The 20,393-nt window shown below is 52.3% G+C and overlaps 1 long non-coding RNA gene across 1 annotated transcript in view; it reads right to left on the bottom strand.

Moving 5' to 3' along the window:
• LOC149367099 (uncharacterized) overlaps window positions 1-20,393 on the bottom strand; it is a 434,438-nt gene that overhangs the window by 202,270 nt on the left and 211,775 nt on the right. The gene's annotated exons all lie outside the window — the stretch shown is intronic.

Raw genomic sequence — 20,393 nt, 5'->3', positions numbered from 1 at the left:
TTTCTGTCGGGCAGAGACCGTCGCTACCCCTAGCGTCGAGCACGCAAACTACACGCATGCTAGAGGAGGAAAGACGCCCAGACGAAAAGTTCCCTTTCCCGCTGCTTCTCTTTCCGGCCGGTTGGTTCGCCCGTTCACGTGCGCGCTGTCTTCGAGGCCGGCAGCGGCTCGCTTTGATTTCTAATGGGTGTCTCCGCTGCCGGAAAAAAAAATCTCCCAGCACGGCCGGTCTCGACGCGCGCGCTTTCTCGCTCTCTTCTTACGGCCTGAGCAGGTGCCGAGAAAACAAATCATGGTGAAAACCACTATCCAAAGCCGGGGTTCCTAGTGATTCCGGCTTTTTTTTTTTTTTGAAAAGGCGGTCAAGTATCTCCCACGATCGAAATTCTCGAAGTCTTGTAACTAATCATTGAACCACATCTAGAAGATTCACCCGTCCTATGCTGCCCGGAATGGGTTGACAGAAGCCACACCAAATGCTTAACACACCTCATTTCTGAGAAGTTTCTCCGAATTCTTCTCGTCAACTACACAAAGAAATTGACAAACCAAAATGACAAGCCGTCTGGTTTCATCCACAAGCCAACGCGAAAGCATTTAAGGCTGTAACTGACATCCCTTGAACTGCGAGCCGCACAACAATGTTGTATAGGTCATTACAGCACCGCCTGTTATTGTTTTCAGTCCTTCTAAGTATGTGAAACGATATCGGAGTTCCAAAGAGCAAAGGATCTTTCTGATCTGGTGTGTTTCACGCAGTGAGAACAGATGGCACAAATACTTCGAATGTTTTCAAACGGCAAGTATCAACAGAGATACTTGCCGGACGAGCGGACGAAGTACCGCTGACCAACGTACGATCGGATCAACCGGCCAATTCCGATCCGATTTTATTTAACTAACCTCATCCCTAATTCCTCCACCCTCAGGCCTTCAGACCGCCTTTAAACCACCTATCGAGTTTTTATTTCTTCACCCAGTGGTAACGCAATGTGATTCCCTTTCCAGCTCATCTTCAATCATACATTTTCAAGTATCAACAGAGATTGTGCCAGCCCTGAAGATGAAAATAAATGTTTCCCTAACCGTGGCTTCGCCCTGTAATATCTTGCCTCACTTTTATTCCTGCTAGACGCAAATGATACAGCCCTATTCGCTAATACTATGCGCCATCATTGCATGCCGACTTCAATGTTTTGAGATCCATCTACTAGTTCCCTGCTTTGCGTGCCGATAGCAGTGGCTGCATAAGAAATGGTCGTCAAGTTCTTCTTCAGTACTCGGAGCAGCCGTTCAGCAATATGTGCAAAGTAACCGAACCAGCCCCCGGAGAGTTGCGGCGGTAGATAGCAACTGCCCCTCATGCACAGGCCGTTAAGAAAGAGCGCGCGCGCCGAGTGCTCCGAGTTCCTGCACAGCGCCAGCCAGACCGGAGAGGAGGCAGGAGAGGAGGCGCTAAGCCGATGCGGCAGCGTATACATGCTCCTTCCAGCCGGGTCGGGCAGAGCCAACCCACCCCCTGCAGTCGGGCTGGCCCAGCTCGACTCGACGGTCCCTTTGCTCGACCCCCTAGCGTATACATGAGCCCGACAACCGGTTCTCGGCCCGACAGCCTGCTTAACCCGACTTTTGTCGGGCTCATGTAAACGCCCAGTGTATGTGTTAAAGACGGGTAACGCCAGCCTGCAAAGAATCTCCCGACATCTGGAAACTGTCAAGAGACACGACTTCAAAGAGGCATCGGCGTCGAGGCCCCGGCACTCCAAAAGCAGGTGGGCGGCATCAACAAGTGTGCCCCCTGGTGGTTTATGGGGTGGACATCCGCTGCGCGGGAACGGTCCTCGGCTCAACTCCCATTAGCGGTGCCAAACCCAAACGAAACGCAACGGCATGGTGTGTCGGCGGCTGTTCTGTGTTGTTTGTGGCCAGCGCGGGTGCTGGCGTGCTCACGCTTCGGTAACGACTTCCGGTCTTCCTGGAGCCTTTCGGCGCAAGTGCGACGCCGGCCCTCCGTCCCCGCAGCTCGCTGTAAAGTGCAGGTGTCAGACTTATGTTTCGGCTGACGAATGGCTCGAACTTAACGGCTTGTCATCGTTGCTGCGAGGGAACGGCCGGACAGCATCTTCGAGGAAGTGGCGAGGGTGAACTGGGGGACGTCCTCGTGGGCGGACCACTACGAATGGACACGTGACTCAGTTCACAGTGATTGGACGCATTTTTGATTAACCAAATTCCCCAGCTAGGGACCTAGGGACAGGGCACCCTATTTAAGCCGCTGTTCGGCATGGAAAGAGGCTTTTTCTTCAACCTTGTAACCTTTTCTCCCTACTTTACCTTCTTGTCTTACTTTCTTCATGTAATTAAACCTTCATATTTTACCTGACGCTTGTCTGGGAAGTTCCTTCTATGTGCCGGCAGTCTGAGGGAAATTGTGGTTGGGAACACAACTGGCGCAGCCGACAGGATCTGCTTAGGCTGAGCGGAAGAACTTCAGCGGGGACAAGCGACAACGACGACGAGAGTGGCGGAGGGAGCGACCGGGCTACCAAGGAGACCCACCAGACCTCCAGGCTCATCTGACCCAGCCGGGGCACCGACAGCAACGCTTCGGTAGCTAAGCGAGTACCCGTTTGGTTTCTTGTGTTTGCGTGCAATGTCAAAGCCTTGGGTTTTGAGGAGTGACATCGCTAAAGAAGCCATAATGGCGAACCCGGCTGTAGATGGGGAAGGGGGAGAGGTGCCGGCGCTAACAAGCGAAATGGTAGAAGGCCGTAGTAACGCCTCGCCACAGACGGCGTCGGAGCAGCAAGAAAGGCTGCTGGAGTTACAATTGAAAATTGCTGAAAGGATCCTAGAAACAGTACGTTTGCAATCGCAAAGTGGAGTCGCGTCCGTCGAGGGGAGCAGCTGCTCAGGTGCGGATACGCGGTCGGAGGAGGAGTGGAAACTAAAATTTGCTAGCCTGTTGAAGGGGATACTCGCGACAATGCCTACTCAAGAAGCACTAGTGCCGGGTTGGTTTGAAGACATCGAGACAACCTTGGAATCCTACGATGTACCAACAGAGTGGTGGGCCGGACTTGTGTTGCCGCGACTCAGTGAGAGGGCGCGGGGACTCCTTACACGTCTGTCTTCAGATGAAAGGCGAGAGTACGCCATTCTAAAAAGCAAAATTTTGCAGGGACTCAGATTATCAGCTGCGGAGTACAAACGCCTTTTCCAATCATCCAGCAGGATACCGGAAGAGTAGTGGGAGCAATTCGCGGTCAGATTAGAGAATTATTGGGAGTACTATGTCGAAAGCAGTGAAGCAAACTCGTTGGAGAAAATTAAACAGCTGGTAGTCTCAGACCGTCGAAGGATTGTCTCAGCGCAGACGCAAGAGCACACATTGTGCTAAATCAAAGCCAAAAGCGAGGATTCCTTAAGCCCGAAGATGTTGCTGCGATAGCAAAGGCATTCGAGGAGAGTGTCAGGTGCAGAGTAACAGCGGGAAGGACATCAAGTGCGAACGAAAAGCAGAAAGCTGAAGGGACACCGACAGCGCGGCCTTCAGAAAACACTAGCCCACATTCGCGGCGCAGGAAACTGTTTCCATTGCCACAGCTACGGGCACGTAGCAAAGGAATGCCCGCAGGGTGCATTATCAGCGAGGGAGGCGACAAAGAAAAATCGTAGCGAGAACAGAGAGGTCGTTGCTCGGGTAGCCGCACCACTTGAGGCGGGGGACGCGCCAGTGCGAGTAACAGAAGTCGGCGGGGCCAGCACAGTTACGCTAAACAGTGCAGGTCAAACATTCGACGCGCGAATAGACTCTGGGGTGGACGTGACCGTCATTCGCAAATCACTATCCCGAGGTACGACAGCGCAGGGTCGACTATCAAACTGACAGGCGCGTTTGGGGAGCAAGTAGTTGCCGAGCTGGCATACGTGCCGATGTCGACTACGGAGGGCGCTCCAGGTGTCTCATTTTACCCCTCGGAGAAGGGCATACTGTGTGCAATCACCGACAAGTTGGCAAAGGGCATAGACGCGCTGATAACCCCTAATGATTACGAGCAGCTCTTGGAGGACAGAGTGGCAGCACCACCTATCGGCGAGCCTGAAGGCGAGGATGAGAACTTAGACCCAGGGCAGGAATCGTGCGAGAACGAGAGCGAGGAAGTAGTGCGCGCATGCGAGGCGACCGTCGAGAGCACCTCGCAAGAGGAAGCGCAAACGACGCGGCAGACATTCCGCGAGGCGCAACGGATGGACGAAACGCTGAGAGAAGCATGGGCACAGGCCTGCGAAGGAAGGCACGCATGGCATGCTCGTGCGCGACGAGCTGCTTTATCACCGAGAGCACGTCGCCGGGCACGAGTGCCGCCAGCTCGTTCTGCCATCAGAACGCCGCAAGGAAGTCCTAGAAATGGCCCATGATTCCGCATGGGCAGGACACCTTGGCGAGCGGAAAACTCTACAGCGCACTAAGGCGTCATTCTACTGGCCAGGGGTAGCCCGCGAGGTGAAGCAGCACTGCCGCACGTGCCATGATTGTCATATGACAGCCCCTATGCGAACACAGGACCGCGTGCCGATCTCACCTTTAGCTAGACCGGGCGTCGCATTCCAAGTGGTAAACATGGACTGTGTAGGCCCGCTCGAGCCGCCTTCCGCTAGAGGACACCGTTATGCTCTATGTGTAGTGGACGTCCATTCAAGGTGGCCAGAAGTAATATGTTTGAAGGCCTTGACTGCGAGGGCTACTTGCGACGGGTTACTGCAGATGTTTGCGCGACTAGGTGTCCCAGAGACAATCTGCTGCGATCAGGGCACAAATTTCACGGCTAAGTTGTCTCAAGAGCTCCTTGCAAAACTAGGCGCATGTCCCCATTTCTCTACGCCGGACCACCCGCAGAGCAACGGGTTAGTCGAGAGGTGGAATGGGACATTCAAGTCCCACCACACCACACCATAACCTGCACCACACCATAAACGAACACGGGAGAGAGTGGGACAAATTCGTTCCGTTCCTCCTGTGGGCCTACCGCGAGGTGCCCAACGCTAGCACCGGGAGGTCGCAGTTCGAGCTGATGTACGGAAGGCTGCCGGTGGGGCCACTCACCATCCTACAAAAATCTTGGACAGGGGAATGGGCAGTTCCAGACTCATTAGGAGTCCCCGCGGCGCAGTACATGCAAAGACTACGGGAAACGATGGCTGAGGCCAGTGCAGCAGCCGACGAAAACTTAGAAGCAGCTCAGCGCACTTATACCAGCCGCTACAATCTCAGAGCAACAGACAAGGGGTTCATGGAGGACGAACAGGTATTGTGGCTCGAGAAGCAAGGCGGGAACAAGTTAACGGAGAAGTGGGTGGGGCCGGTCAGGGTCGTTAGGCAGCTGCGGCCCTACACTTACGTCATTGAGCTTGAAGACGAGTCGCACCGTTCGGTGCACGCAAATAAGCTGCGGCCGTACCACGCGCGCGTAAGTGCGGTCGGGTTATTATTTGAGGGCGATGAGGAGTTCGGCCACGTGCCGACGTTTCCTACCCCTGCGGACCCAATCAATGAGCTGCAGCCCGACGCATTGAGTCATCTGAACGCGTCACAACGCTCGGAGGTCGACGCGTTGGTGGCCAGAAACAGTCACGTTTTCGGAGACAGGCCAGGTACTTGCAACGTAGGAGTGCACCGAATCAAGCTCAAGGCAGGCGCGGAGAGGCAACCGGTCTATCCGTACAAGGTGCCGATGGCCTTTAGAAAGGAGGTGGAGAGGCAAGTTTCCGAGCTTAGGGAATGGGGCCTGGTTTATCCCGAGGAAAGCCAATACGCCCATCCGATGGTCTGCGTGGCAAAGCGGGACGGAGGAGTGAGACTATGCTGCGACTACCGCAAACTCAATAGCATCACCGAGCCGGACGCTTACCCCATGAGTGTACCTGACGAGCTCCTGCTGAGAGTGGCGAAGGCGGAGTACATCACCTTGATAGATATGCTGAAGGGATACTGGCAGATACGGCTGGACGAGGAGGCACAGGCTCTCACCGCATTCGTGACGCCGCACGGCCAGTACGCGTGGCGGGTTATGCCGTTCGGTCTCATAAACGCCGGCTCGACTTTTCAGCGCATAATTAACGAAGTGCTAGCTCCCCACCGCGAGTATGCCTGTGCATACATTGACGACCTCGCAATATTTTCCGACACGTGGGAAGATCATCTCAAGCACTTAGAAAAGGTATTGGCTGCGATCGGAGCAGCGGGGTTCACCGTCAATGAGAGTAAGTGCCGCTTCGCAAAGAAAGAGGTGCGGTTCTTGGGGCACATTGTGGGATCGAATAGCCACCGCGTCGACCCAGACAAGGTGAAGGCAATCGATGAAATTCCCGTGCCCCAGACGAAGAGGCAATTGAGAAGTTTCTTAGGGCTTGCCAACTACTACCGCCAGTATGTGCCTCACTACGCGCAGGTGGTGCTTGCACTAACGAACCTCACTACGAGGCGGACGCCGCAACAACTCCCCTGGGGAGACGAGGCCCAAAGGGCATTCGACGAGGTCAAGGCTAGGCTAAAGTCTGCGACAGCGCTACGCGCACCAGATCCCACGCGAGAATACGTCCTCGCCACAGACGCCTCCGACTTCGCCGTCGGCGCGTGTCTAGCGCAACTCGACGAGGAGGGTAGGGAGTGCCCCGTAGCCTTCCTGAGCAGGAAACTGAGTCCGGCCCAGGCCCGTTGGGCCACCATTGAAAAGGAGGCTTATGCCATCATTTGGGCACTAGAGAAACTCGAGGAGTGGGTGTTCGGCACTAAGGTGCGAGTGATCACCGACCATAACCCTCTTCGCTACCGCACCCTTTGCAGTCCACATAGTGCTAAGCTCACTCGATGGTCGTTGACTCTGCAAAAGTACAACCTCACAATAGAACACAAAAAAGGGGTCCAAAATGCCAACGCCGACGCCATGTCGAGACTTGTGGGTGCCGGCTAATCTCCAGCGAGATCCCTGTGTGTACGGGGGAGGGGTGGAGTCATGGAGGAAGGAAAACTTTTTCCTTCCTCCATGGGTGGAGTGGTTTTTTTCCCTCTCTCTCTGTCTCTCTCTCTTTTCTTTTGCGGTATTGGGAGATAAGTGGTAGAAGGCTTTGACTTTGCAGGCGGCGCGGGAGGCCATCGGGAGCTCCCGGCCGCCGGGGCTCGGGCTTGTCGAGCTATTTTGGCGTGTTGTGTTGCACGCTAGGAAAGCCATGCAACACAGTTGGTGCGGAGGTGTTACGCTCGACTTCTTCCGCTAAAGCGCCGAAGCATCGGGACGGCTCCTTGGTGCTGTATGTGTTAAAAGCGGGTAACGCCAGCCTGCAAAGAATCTCCCGACATCTGGAAACTGTCAAGAGACACGACTTCAAAGAGGCATCGGCGTCGCGGCCCCGGCACTCCAAAAGCAGGGGGGCGGCGCCAACAAGTGTGCCCCCTGGTGGTTTATGGGGTGGACATCCGCTGCGCGGGAACGGTCCTCGGCTCAACTCCCATTAGCGGTGCCAAACCCAAACGAAACGCAACGGCATGGTGTGGCGGCGGCTGTTCTGTGTTGTTTGTGGCCAGCGCGGGTGCTGGCGTGCTCACGCTTCGGTAACGACTTCCGGTCTTCCTGGAGCCTTTCGGCGCAAGTGCGACGCCGGCCCTCCGTCCCCGCAGCTCGCTGTGAAGTGCAGGTGTCAGACTTGTGTTTCGGCTGACGAATGGCTCGAACTTAACGGCTTGTCATCGTTGCTGCGAGGGATCGGCCGGACAGCATCTTCGAGGAAGTGGCGAGGGTGAACTGGGGGACGTCCTTGTGGGCGGACCACTACGAATGGACACGTGACCCAGTTCAGAGTGATTGGACGCATTTTTGATTAACCAAATTCCCCAACTAGGGACCTGGGGACAGGACACCCTATTTAAGCCGCTGTTCGGCATGGAAAGAGGCTTTTTCTTCAACCTTGTAACCTTGTCTCCCTACTTTAGCTTCTTGTCTTACTTTCTTCATGTAATTAAACCTTTATATTTTACCTGACGCTTGTCTGGGAAGTTCCTTCTATGTGCCGGCAGTCTGAGGGAAATTATGGTAGGGAACACAACTTCCCCTGCAGAATTTTTTTTGACAGAAATTGCCACAAATTTTGACCGAAATTGCAAAACACGACGTCGCGTTCGCAGTCGTACGACAGCCACGTGAATTTCTCAAAGAATGCATGTTTACAGGACCCTCCTGTCTGGTTCGTTGGAAATTTGTAGCTCTTTGGCGGCAGTGATCGAACATCCGGGGGCGTGTCGTCATGTCTTGCGATTTCCATCGGAGCACAGTCTGTTGCCAAGAGGGGCTCTCCACCTTGTGCTACGGTTGCTGAGATGTCCGTAATAAGTGAGATAAAAGGAATTATTAGCCGATCAACACTGTATGAATCCTTTTTTTATTACTATACTCGTGTAAGGGCCGCACTTTTTTTCCGCGGTTCTCACGGGGTGCGGCCCTTACAAAGAAGCGGCGTTTTTCCGCTAAAAATTTCCGCTACAGCGCAGCCTCAATTACGCGTCCGTTTTTTTCGCAGCGATACCCATTTTTATGACCAATTAGTGCAGGTGCGACGAATCCTTCGAATACACAACGCTTCAAAAGTGTGGATTGTGCCCGCGCGATCTGCGCGATTGCCACCCGCAGTAAGACAGGTTGCTAGCGGTTGCTTGATCACTGTATTACTTTACTGGCAAATTTCACGTGATCCTAAGTTAAGATCCATGCACCTAAGGTGCGGCGCTTGTGACGGCTTGGAGCGGCGCGTCATCGCCCAAAAACGCGCCACTCGCGTTTTCTTGCACGGTGAGGCACACCCAACACGCCTGCACCCCATCCTGGCTTTTGCACAGCATAACGTTTTGTCAATCCTTTCTGGTGCGAACGCCGAGCGAGCTAGCGTCGATGACGGACCGCGTGTGCGGGGTTCCAGGCCGAGCACGGTGCGCGGGACTACGCGTTCGTGGTTGTAGCGATTTTTACGCGGCCAAAATTACGCGCGCATGAAACAGTTTTTGGCTCACTTTTTTTTTTTCGAATTGCCGGCGGCCAAGTTGTGGGTGCGGCCCTTACACGGGGCGGCCTTTACACGAGTATATGCGGTATTCTTTCATAAAAAGAAATATAGCAAGATATGCAAAGCATGCATGACACGCAAAAAAGTTCACGAAAGGCACATGAAGAGCACGGTGAAAATAAAACATTGCAAAAACGTACCGTCAATATTTGCTGCTCCTATCGCACGCTCATCTGGTTGAATTTCATGAGAGGTGATTCCCGCTGCCAGCCAAAATACAAATACGAAGGGGCATTACAAACACATCAAAGTGGTGACAAGAAATGTGACGCATTAATATACCTTGTGCAACCTTGCTTCCATGGCCTAAACGTTTCGTCCCAGGCACAAAGAAGTTGTTGATCTTCTTTTGAGACCCACATATCTTCCAAGGCAAGGACATTGTAAATCTGTAATTATTAAAAAATACACTAAAGGGATGAGAGACGTGCAAGTAGACCGCGTTACGTTTCGCCACCGCCGTGCGAGATCAACGCGGCTGCAATGGACGCAGGAGTATCATTCCGAGCAACGGACAATTCGCTTGGCCGACTACCGCCCAGAGCCGTCTTGGCAATCGTGTCCAGGCAGATCCACTTGCCACGTGTCGTCGTGTGCGTGCGTGCAAACGCTTGTGAGAGCACGGCGCCGCCGGGTCTGAGTGGGTGGTGGTGGAAAACATTTATTTACACATGCACTACTGGAGGTATTGCATGAGCTGACCCAGAGGGGGCCAGCCCTTACAAGTACTAGGTGGAGGTCCCTAGTTCGGGACCCCAGTGGCGTCGGCCGCCGCCCGGGCTCGCGCGACCAAGGCCCGTTGGGCCTGCAGGTCAGAGCAGCCGAGCAGGGTCGCCTCCTAGTCCTCCCGGGTTGGGTTGGGGTGAGGGGGGATAACAGGGTTGGAGGGGCAGGCCCACACCATGTGGTAAATGTCCGAAGACTTCTCCGCACAGTGCGGACAGCTGCCCGAGAAAGAAGGGTCGAAGTGTTTGAGAGCTGCCGGGCACAGCAAAGTATTGGTATACAGGCGAAGCAGAAGCCGCTCCTCCGCGTTTGAGAGACCTTTACACGGGCGGGGATAAAGACCGTGGCCAGATTGATATAGTAAAACAATGTCTTTAAAGGAGTAAGCGGGAGTGAATTCGAGGTCCTGATCGTCGGGGTCGGAGGGGAACGTCCGGTGAGAGAGCGCGCGGGCGGCGGCGTCAGCTGCCTCATTTCCCTCAAGGCCCATGTGAGCAGGAGCCCAAACGATATGCCGGTGCGCGGGGTCCCCGGTGTAGACGCTGTTTTGGAGAATGCGGTAGGCTAGGTATGGTACCCAGCCCTGCTCGACGTTCCGACATGCCCATCGCGAGTCGGAAATAATTGTTTTTGAATTAGAATCAGATGCAGCCAACGCAATGGCGACCTCCTCCGCGTGTGTTATGTCACGGGCTCGGAAAGTAAGGCCGTTCACTGTTTTGGATTGGTGGACGACTGCGGCCGTGTACCATCCCCCATGGTGGGGGCCGGAGGCATCCACGTAGAATACGCCGGGTTTCGATCCATAGTGGCGGGCCAGGGCTTCCGCCCGCGCCAGGCGCCGGCCATTATGGTCTTCACAGTTCATGTTCGCGGGCTTGCCATGAACATGACCGCTGGTTCGACACGTGCGCGTCTTCGGAACCTTCCTCCTTTCCCTCTAAAGGATGCTCCCGCCGCTAGGTCACCGTCGCGACACCTGCTGTGTGGGCGTGTTAGATTTCTCTCTGGGACCAGCTTCCCTTGCCTTTCGTACGAGATGCAGTATTAAACCTTGTTCTTGTTAGACGATGCCATCGTCCTATGCCGGAACCTGCCGATGCTCTCCGCGGGACACCGGACCGCCAGCTCAACGCCTACCCTTGGGGCTAGCGTGCGACAGCGGTGGGATGTCGCAGACGAGCCCCATGCAACAAGCGGTATAAGTCTACGTTTGGTACTTACATCTATGTGCTTAGACCGAAGCGGCGATCACCGCCGATCGGGCGAACCGCATCAGCTATCGGGAAAGATCCCCGCGGTTCCGGAGTACCTGCGCTGTATGTAACAACCAGGTCAGGCATAAGAGTGGTTAAGTCCTCGGAAACATGAGAAGGTGACCTGAAAAAAGCTGAGTAAAACAGATTGAAAATAAGCGTTGAATGAGCAAGCCTTTTTGTGATCGTTATCTACCACAACACCGTTATCGTCTACTAAGTTCGGGATTCCTACAGATTCTCTTCCGTGAGATTTCAAGAATTTCCACATTTCCTTAGAATTTGTTTGCAGCTTAGCTCCCAAGGCATAAAAACAGTTATTGTTGGCGATCTTGTTCTTAATTTTTATTTCTTTACCAAGACGCTTTAACGATCGAGTCATAAACATTACGATCCTTTTTAAGGCGAAAGCCTTTAATGCCTCATCGTTGTAAGCAGCAGTTGTCGACAGAAAATGTCACGCTTTTCAATTCGTCGAAACGGCCGTGACGTCACAGTGCGCGAATTTCAAACGGGGCCAATTGTACTTTGCCTGGTAACCATGCAACCAATTGAAGGGATCGTATAGTGATGCTCCAAGTAAGTGGGACTGAGCTTAGTTAATTGCTTACTTAACCAATTAGCCTAATTAGCCTTTCCAGTCAGACCAGATAAACAAACAAAAACGAGTAGGAAATTGGTCGAGCTCGGGAATCGAACCACGGTCTTCGGCGTGCGAGACGAGCATGCTATCCACTCCGCCATGCCAGCTCGATGGTTTGGAATGAACTAAGGCGCGTCTAGTGAATACGGTGTCTTCGTTCCCTGCCATCTTACTCCCTTCCCTTCCGGCGAGGTTTAGGTGTACACCGAGATATGAGAGAGATACATTTCCTTTCCTCAAAAACCAATTTACCGACGACCGAGGCGTAGAACCGAATGCGCGATGGCGTTCTGTGGGCTCCCTGGCAGCGTTGCAAGACGCTGTCGCGTTCCACTCTTAGAGGCGAAGCTTAACATCTTAACCACACATCAGTGACCACACTTTATATGTAAAAAAAGTGCCCCCTTGAATTTTGCCGGGTGTCCACCGAGGTATGTGAGACAGTTCTTTCCTCAAATACAATTTTCATTTCCTTCATTACGGGCCCTCTGTCTTCTTTCACTCCCACTTCCTCCCTTCCTCTACGGTGCTGTTCAGGTGTCCACCGAGATGACACAATTTCTGCGCCATTTCCTTTCCTCAAAAAGCGTTGCGTTCAAACGGCAAGGCATCGTGCCGAACAGGTGGTGGCGTTCCGTGGACTCCCTGCCAGCGCTACAACACGCTGTCGCGTTCCACACCTAAAGGCGAAGCTTAAGCGTCATTAATTAGCAGTGAATTAGTATTCAGGCATTAATCAGTAATTAACCATAAATGAGTGATTTGTCATCACAGTAATTAGTACTCAATTATATGTGACGCCACCAGTTCTACTGAAGCAGTCAAAGTGGTGCGGAAAACGCTTTCGCCTCTGCGCACTTTAGACAGCCAAAGTGCCCCCTGAATTTTTTTCTTTTCCATCTGCTTAGGAGGCGGTGTCTTTTGCTGATAAGTAATCTGGTGTCTCGAGTTACCCATGGCTTGTCAGCTCGACGTTTACGAGACATGCATTTACTAGGAATGTGCCGGTCAATTAATTTTTTAAGTATGTTCCTAAATATTATCCGCAGCCCATTGCAGCCTAAACTTTGGCTGGCCGCAGCGAATTCTGGCAGGAAGGATTCAAGCTCAGTGCAGATGGAAATGTAGTCGCTCTTTTCATAGAAATAAAGCCTTCTGGATCCCGCATGAGCTACCCTAGAATTACCAGGCGCAAGCTGTGTAACAACGCAGTCGTGGCTACTTATGCCGGGAGCAGGGACGCCGGAACAGGGGGGTGGGGGGGGGGGGAAGGGGTCCAGAGCCCCCCAAGTATTCGCACGAGGGGGCTCAGCCCCTCCCTCACCTGAATTCCTGCCTTGTTTACATTTTTTTCGCTGTAACCTAACTTACAGCCTCCGCGTTCCCGTGACGACCCAGCAGGAAACTACACGTTAAGACACTCCCAATTCTCCGGGACAGACATGAATTAGAGTGCTAGCCCTCATTTTGTTTTTCATAGAACGGCAATTTTAACAATAAAAAAATTCTGGCGCAGGTACTACGCCGAGCGCCACTTGCTCGCTGGTTTCATTCTGCGCTGAAATGTGAATAAAGTATGGCCGAAGCAAGCGTATCTCATGGCCTTCATGTTGAAAACCCTTTATTTTCAATCCAAGATTCTGGCACCAACTTGGTCCCTTCTTCAGGAGTGACTAGAATTTTCGGTAGCATGCAGAAGCAGGGAGCAGGTCCGACGCGAAGGACCGTTAGACTCAAGTCGATGCAAAAATTCGTTGAGAATTGCGCCAGAGTTCAAGAGACACTCAAAGAGCCCTTGCAGACACCAGGTTCAGTTACCGAAAGCAGCAAGGCTATTTTTAGAGGTTATGATCGGGATTTGCAGAAATGTGAACCTTGGTAGGTATCCACATTTCCGTAGCCTTCTTTGGGACTTGTGAAGAACTAACAAGGGCTCTCCAGAGCTCGACATATTGCGCCGTAGGCGCAAAAAAGGCAGCAGAGGCTCTCTGCGAGGCGATCTCCCAGTTGCGCTCTGAAACTGCGTTTGAGAAGCTGTGGCAGCACACGAGCACAACAGCAGCACGCCTAGGCCTGAAGGAACCTCGTATGTCAAGGCCGACAAAACCTACTGCGAGGTATGAGACGACTGATAGACCTATCCAGCCAGTTGCACTTGACGTTAAGGGTGCGCTGCGCAAGGAGTATTTCGATGCTGCCGACCGATTCATAAGTGAAACAATCAGCGTTTTGAGCAGCCGCGCATGGAAGAGCTCGTAGAAGTAGAAGACATCTTAACAAGCGCCGCTGGAGGTAGTCAGTATACAGCAGATGAACTAGAGGCGGCTTTGGGAGTGCATGCAGTTGATTTTGACTTGTGCAGACTCTCGGCGCAGTTTATGCTATTACCAACTATTCTAAACGGTGCTCATTCTACCACAACTCTGGGCATTGCGGTGATCCTACAAAAGGAATCGCAAAACATGCGCGAGTTGATGGCTCAGGTCGTGAGGTATGTTCAGCTTCTGTTTTCCATACCAGCGTCTGTCGCTTCCGGGGAGCGCTATTTAGTGCTCTGCGCATAATAAAAGCGTATTTGCGCAACCGAACGACTCAAAATAGGTTATCGCATCTTTTTATTTTGCATATACACAAAGAAAGAACGGCGCTCCTAAGTATAGACGACGTCATCAGTGAGTTTGTGAGCACAACAGCGGAGCGAGTGGCAACCTTTGGTCCCGCGTAAGCACCGAAAAGAGCAGCACTGTCCGAAATGTCTGCTGCTTGCGCGCATTATGGTAACTGTATACATCCACTGTAGCACGGTTGCTTGTATTGTGGTACTTAAACTGTTCTTTTATGTTATGGTTTTGTTCATGCGCGAATGCCTAAATATGTAAACTTGTCAAATGCCAATAAATATATGCGCACTGAAAATTCATTTTGTAATTTTTTCTTGTTAATGCTGGTATAAATATGCGCCATTTAGCGATCAAAGAAGCACTGCGTAAGAAATTTTTTTTCAGGCAGTTAATTGTTCTCAATCAAGTCAAACTTGGATTGTAATATGTGAAAAAACTACAAGTACATAAACAAAAAACGTAAAAAGAATCTTGTTCGAGTCCCCATTCTGAAAATGTACTTCCGGTGTCCCTGACCGGGAGTGAGTACAACGTCCGTAATGATGGATGGTCTGTTAGCAAAAATTAAGTCGAGGACAGAAGCATTCTTACTTCCCTGTCTTCTGGCTCCGTAACAAATTGTTACAGGTCATTAGCTAGTACAAATTCAGAAAAGCCTGCCGACAAGGCACTGGAATCAGCCAAAATGCATTTATTATATTTGACGGGCCGCCGCGGTGGCTCAGTGGTTATGGTGCTCGGCTGCTGACCCGAAAGACGCGGGTTCGATCCCGGCTGCGGCGGTTGAATTTCTTTGGAGGAGAATATCTAGAGGCCCGTGTACTGTGCGATGTCAGTGCACGTCAAAGAACCCCAGGTGGTCAAAATTTCCGGAGCCCTCCACTACGGCGTCTCTCATAGCCTTAGACGCTTTGGGACGTTAAACCCCATAAACTAAACCAAACCATTTATTACGGTCCCACTGGACATTGGGCGTATTAAAAGCGCCACCTATGATAAAATCTTGGTTTAGTGAAGATAGAAAATTCGACACAAGTTTAAAAACGCCAGGATCTGTACACGCGGGGGAGCGATAAAACGAACCAACAGGTAAATGGATGACATACGTCTGACGTCAGGATGACCAACGTTACTAGATTACCTGGTAATCTAGTGACGTTGGTTAAAATTGTCATAGAATGGTACCTGTGCAGTTTTATTGTTACACACAGCGCAAGCATGTAGTGTCCCGTTAGCGGCATGTGAATTGTGCTGTCGTCGCGACTGAAAGAAGGGTGAAAATGAAATTGCATGGGCCTGCCCACTGGCTCAAGCCGAGCCACCACCGCTGCCACGTGCAGATAGATGAGAATTCAAAGATATGAGGGGAAAGAGTGAAAGAACAGACGCGCGTCGCAACAATCGCGTCCGCCGAAGCGAAGACGACGGCTGTAACAGATACCCCAGTGCCCCAATCCCTCCATCCTCGTGTGAATTATGCGATGTCTGTTGAGTATTATGACTGAGAGAAGGGACTGCCGACTGGCTCGAGCGAGCCACCACCGCTGCCACGTGCAGATAGACGAGAGTTAAAAGATAAGAGGAGAGTGGAAAAAATTGGCAGTGGCTTAGCTCTGGTTAAGCCTGGATATACAAGCGAAAAGCAGCAGTTATGCTTTTTTTTTGACGTCATGGCTGTCGCAGTTCGCGCGCAATGCACTGGGAGCACCACGATAACGGTGTAGGCAAGCGCGTTATAACCCTCCTTCCGCATGCGTAGTAAGTGTAGTAAACACGCGGCAGGAAGTAGCGTCTACGAGGAAGCCGAGCGCGCGCTGATGCACACTCGGTAAACGCGCGCAGAGCGCGCAAACGACGGCGCGGCTCCGCCGACCATCTGCGCCTCTCCAGTGAGGTCACGCGGTGAACTCGCGCATGCGCAGCTGTGGCTAAAATTTATCACAGCGCACGCCAGACCCGGTGTTGACTAGCCTAGTGAAGCTTCTCGTTTAAAAAAAGAGACGCCCCTCCCCCGTGAATTATGCGATGTCTCACGCCGTTTTTTTACCCATATATCTGTGTCGTTACTTCAGCCCCACGCGTTCTAGTCATCGCTTCCCATTGGTCTATGCAGCAGCTAGGGTGCCTGAATGGTCAGTACCGCTTTCAGGTCAGGGTGAGGACATCGCTTTCGACGGCGGCGTGTTGGGTCCCTTTGGACCCCGTTAGTTTGCAATAAGCGCAGTGCGCCAGCGGCCCGTTTCAAAGTGAAAACGGCCGCTGGCGTTACACCAGAGCAGGGTGGTGCCAGAGATTGTTTAAATAGGGAATCGGAGTTAGTTACGCTGAAGTATATCATCTTCCTGAGCTCATCTGCCGAGAAACTCGGTGCCTTGTGAGCAATCTTTACATTCTCACAGTGGGCGTAGCGTATTCCAGCGCACGCAGTGTGGTGACCCATATACTAGACATTTGTCTCACTTTTCCAGCAGTTAGGGTTGCTTATTTGAAGCTGCATTTGCATATTCGCCAAAGACCGCAAATCAGACAGTTTGTTTTCGCCGTGAAGTAAAGACGAGAAGTCGCGTTTGACGGCTGCGGCTGCAATTGCGTTGAAGTATGAAGAACCCCAGGTGGTCGAAATTTCCGGAGTCCTTCACTACAACGTATCTCATAGCCTTAGTCGCTTTGGGACGTTAAACCCCATAAACCAAACCAAGTGTACATTATATCTCCGTCCCCAGCAAAAGTTGTTCTGGAATGCAAGCGTTTCGCATGTCTTACCTCGCATAATTCGGATTTGTCTGTTGGCTTGCAGCCGTCTCGCTCGGCCTGCGGTTACACATTCCTTTCCGTGCGTGCTGTCCCGAGGAAAGCGAAACAGCTGCTGCCGTTTCCTAGTGTCGGCAGGCCACCCGGTAACACTGCTGCATCACACGCACAACCCAGCAAGCAACGTATACCGTCGTCCAAAGTGAGCGCTCTGAGCCGGGCGGCGGCCACTGGCGCTGACCGCTGAACCACGGCTGCGAGTGTGAACTGGGTGAGTGAAGCCCGCGCTCTCGCCCTCTTTCCTTGGATGATAAGAAGTAAGCAGGCAGCATGTGCGGCGAGCAGTTTCGCGCTTTTTGAGTGCTGTTATTCTGAGCGAGGGCGCAGGCTTACGTCAGCCAGCTTGGACTCGCAGCCGGGAAGCAGTGGCCAGTGCCGTAGAGTGCGTGGTCATCGGCGGGAGAGACCCTCGGAGACCCACTACCTTCTTGCTGCAGGTGCTCATGGATTAGTCAGCTTTACCTGCTTCGCCGTGCCCTAGCTATCCTGCCATAGCAGTGTAGGTTGCGTTGTGTCCTCGTCGTTCGAGACCGCCGCCCCCTACATGTGCCCTAACATGGCCCACCGGATTACTTCCGATATCCAGGAATAGTTGTGGATTCACCTCGCCTTCAACACCGGATTCTGCCGCGCGCCCGTGGTCTGGTTGCGCGCCACGGCTTCAAACCTCGAGACGTCCGCTCTCCCGGCCGTTCTCCTCCCATCCCCCTCCCCCGCCTTCCCCTGCCTTTTGTCCCCACCTTCACTTAGTCACAAGAACAGAAAACTCACAGGATGACTACGGGGGTGTGGCGCGAAGGTTTGAGCGTTCGCTGTGCTTCGAGAAGGCGTAGGGTCGGAAGCTGCGTGGAATTCATGGTTGCAGCTGTTGAAGCCTTCTATTTCATTCCTGGATATTCCGTTGGCAATGTCTTCAATGTATGTTATTTTAGGCGCATCTTTTTTTTATTTTGGCCTAGCAGAATTAAAATAAGTTTTCTTTTTATTAATTACGTCTTTGATAACGCATCCCGATGCTTCCTCCGAGAGGCGAGTCACGAGAGGGAGGTTTCAGCGTGTAGAAAATCCCTGACGTGAAACCGCTTATTTGCAGTGTATGCCCGGTCTTGCCTTTTCTTTTGGTCTCCCATGTTGCTCTTTACAGGGTTTTGCTTTTTTGCATGTAGGCTTTTGTAGTCCTTATGATTGCTCAACGTGCCTGAGCTTCAAGCTTGCGTTCTGTTTTCCTTGCTTCATTTTTCAGATTTCTCCGAACGAGAGTCGTGCTACGTACAGTCATGAAATTTAGGAGCGTGAACACGGGAGCGCGTGGCAGATAAGCCTCGAACCCTACTCGTGGCGTTACGCGGCGGCCGCCTTTGCAAACAAAGTGGAAAGGGAGATGTATCCTTCGGCTTGCCGGGAGCTGGCAAGGCGGCATAACCCTTTCCGCCACGTTGCTGAAAGCAGCTGCCGTATCGCCACAAGTAGTGCTCGAGGCTGTCTGCCACGCGCTCCCGTGTTCACGCTCATAAATTTCGTGCCTGCACTACATTGCGTATAAATGTTGCTTACATACACCTGCTGCTCGTCTTCATTTCGGCAGAGTGCGTAACAGTAAAAACAGCTAGAAAACTAGCTGTGCAGTTTCGCGCGGAGTGCAAGATAGGATACAGTCTTTGTCAAAAGTAACCAGGCTCCATCGTTTGCTTCTCATTCGTATAACAGAGCTCTCACTGCTTCCATAAAGAACGAAAAGTTCTTTGAAGGTGAGAAGAGGGGTTCTCCTTACCATAGAGAGATTTAGAGCTTGAGGGTTGGCATAATAGCTTTAATATAGGACTGAGAAGAAAAAAAAAACGTGCAGCCTGGTTACTTTTGACAAAGACTGTACATATGAGATACGATGACGTCATGCTGCACAACGTAGTGCGGCAAGCCAAAGCCGAAAAATTACGAAGTTACCTTTTGGAGCATTCTCTGGACGCACAAATTTTTGAACATTGCTGACTGTAGAACGTCTTAGAGCAAACAAAAAAAATGGCAGTGGCTTAGCTCGACTATGCCAGGGTATACGTAGCGAAAGCAGGCATGCGACAGAGCTGGCGAAGCGAGCGGAGGCGAGCGCAACGACGAGGCAAGCGGTGTGACGTCATACCAGACGGCGGCTCCGCGGCGAGGCGCGCGGTGTGACGTCATGCCAGATGGCGCGGCGAGCGCGCGGTGTCCGCCAGCTGTGGTGGTTGCTAGGCAACGGCTCAAGGTCGGTCTCTGTGCCTCCTCGGAGCACCGCCACAGCCAAATCGCAAGTTCGTGGCCAATGTAGCTTTCACTACAAAAACATGAACACTACAAAATACTGGACACGAGCGTTGTTGGCCGTTCATAATACGGCTTTAGACGGACGAGATGGACAGCTAGCTTCTGCTTGTGTGTGGCGTCGCTGGGATGCTGTCATTCCATCATGGACGACTTCATCCAGTTCGTCCACCAATCCAGTTCACCTAGTCAACGAAGAACCTTGTACGGGACAAGAGCTTTTCACGGAGCCCACGGCGTCGCATGGGCGTCCACATCCACACACGCTCACCGAGCTTATATTCAGCGGGGCGTCGGTGTAGATTGTAGCATCTGGCGTCGGTGTGCTGTTGGCCCTTGATCCGTAGCTGGGCAAGCCATCGGGTTTCTTATGCGAGCTGAAGGTAGGCGGCGACATTGATGTTATCTTCATCGGTGGCTTTGGAAAGCGTGGCGTCGAGCGTTGGTGTCGTCTTCCTGTCGTGGACGAGCCTAAATGGTGTCATCTGGGCAATCTTCTGCACAGCAGTGGTGTACGCAAAGACGACGTAAGGGGGGATGACATCCCAGGTCTTGTGTTTGGCGTCCACGTACATGGCGAGCATGTCAGTGATCGTTTTGTTCAGACATGTTCTGAGATTTTGTACCATTTTCTGAGCGACTTTATTTACGTCCGGCTTTGGTATTGCCCGCTGATCCTTAACATTTCTTCGCCTTAGCGGCCACGACCTAGTGGTTTAAGATGTCAGTGGAATAATCTAATGCGTTCACGCCGGTGTAAGTTCCCAGCAAACCAAAAACGTCTCTCAGAGACGTCTAGGTTTTTGGTTTGCTGGGTTCGGCTGCGTCTCATAGCTATGTGGATATTCATTATGTACATTACTACGAAGAGAAGTCCTCTTCTCAAAACGTTGGCTAGCTGAAACGCTGGATATCTGAAACGCT

The sequence above is a fragment of the Amblyomma mixtum genome, chromosome 1 (assembly GCF_055824585.1).
Source record: "Amblyomma mixtum isolate Tamu chromosome 1, ASM5582458v1, whole genome shotgun sequence".
NCBI lineage: Eukaryota > Metazoa > Arthropoda > Arachnida > Ixodida > Ixodidae > Amblyomma > Amblyomma mixtum.
Note: the sequence above shows the minus strand (reverse complement) of the source record. Positions and strands in the feature narration are given on the sequence as shown.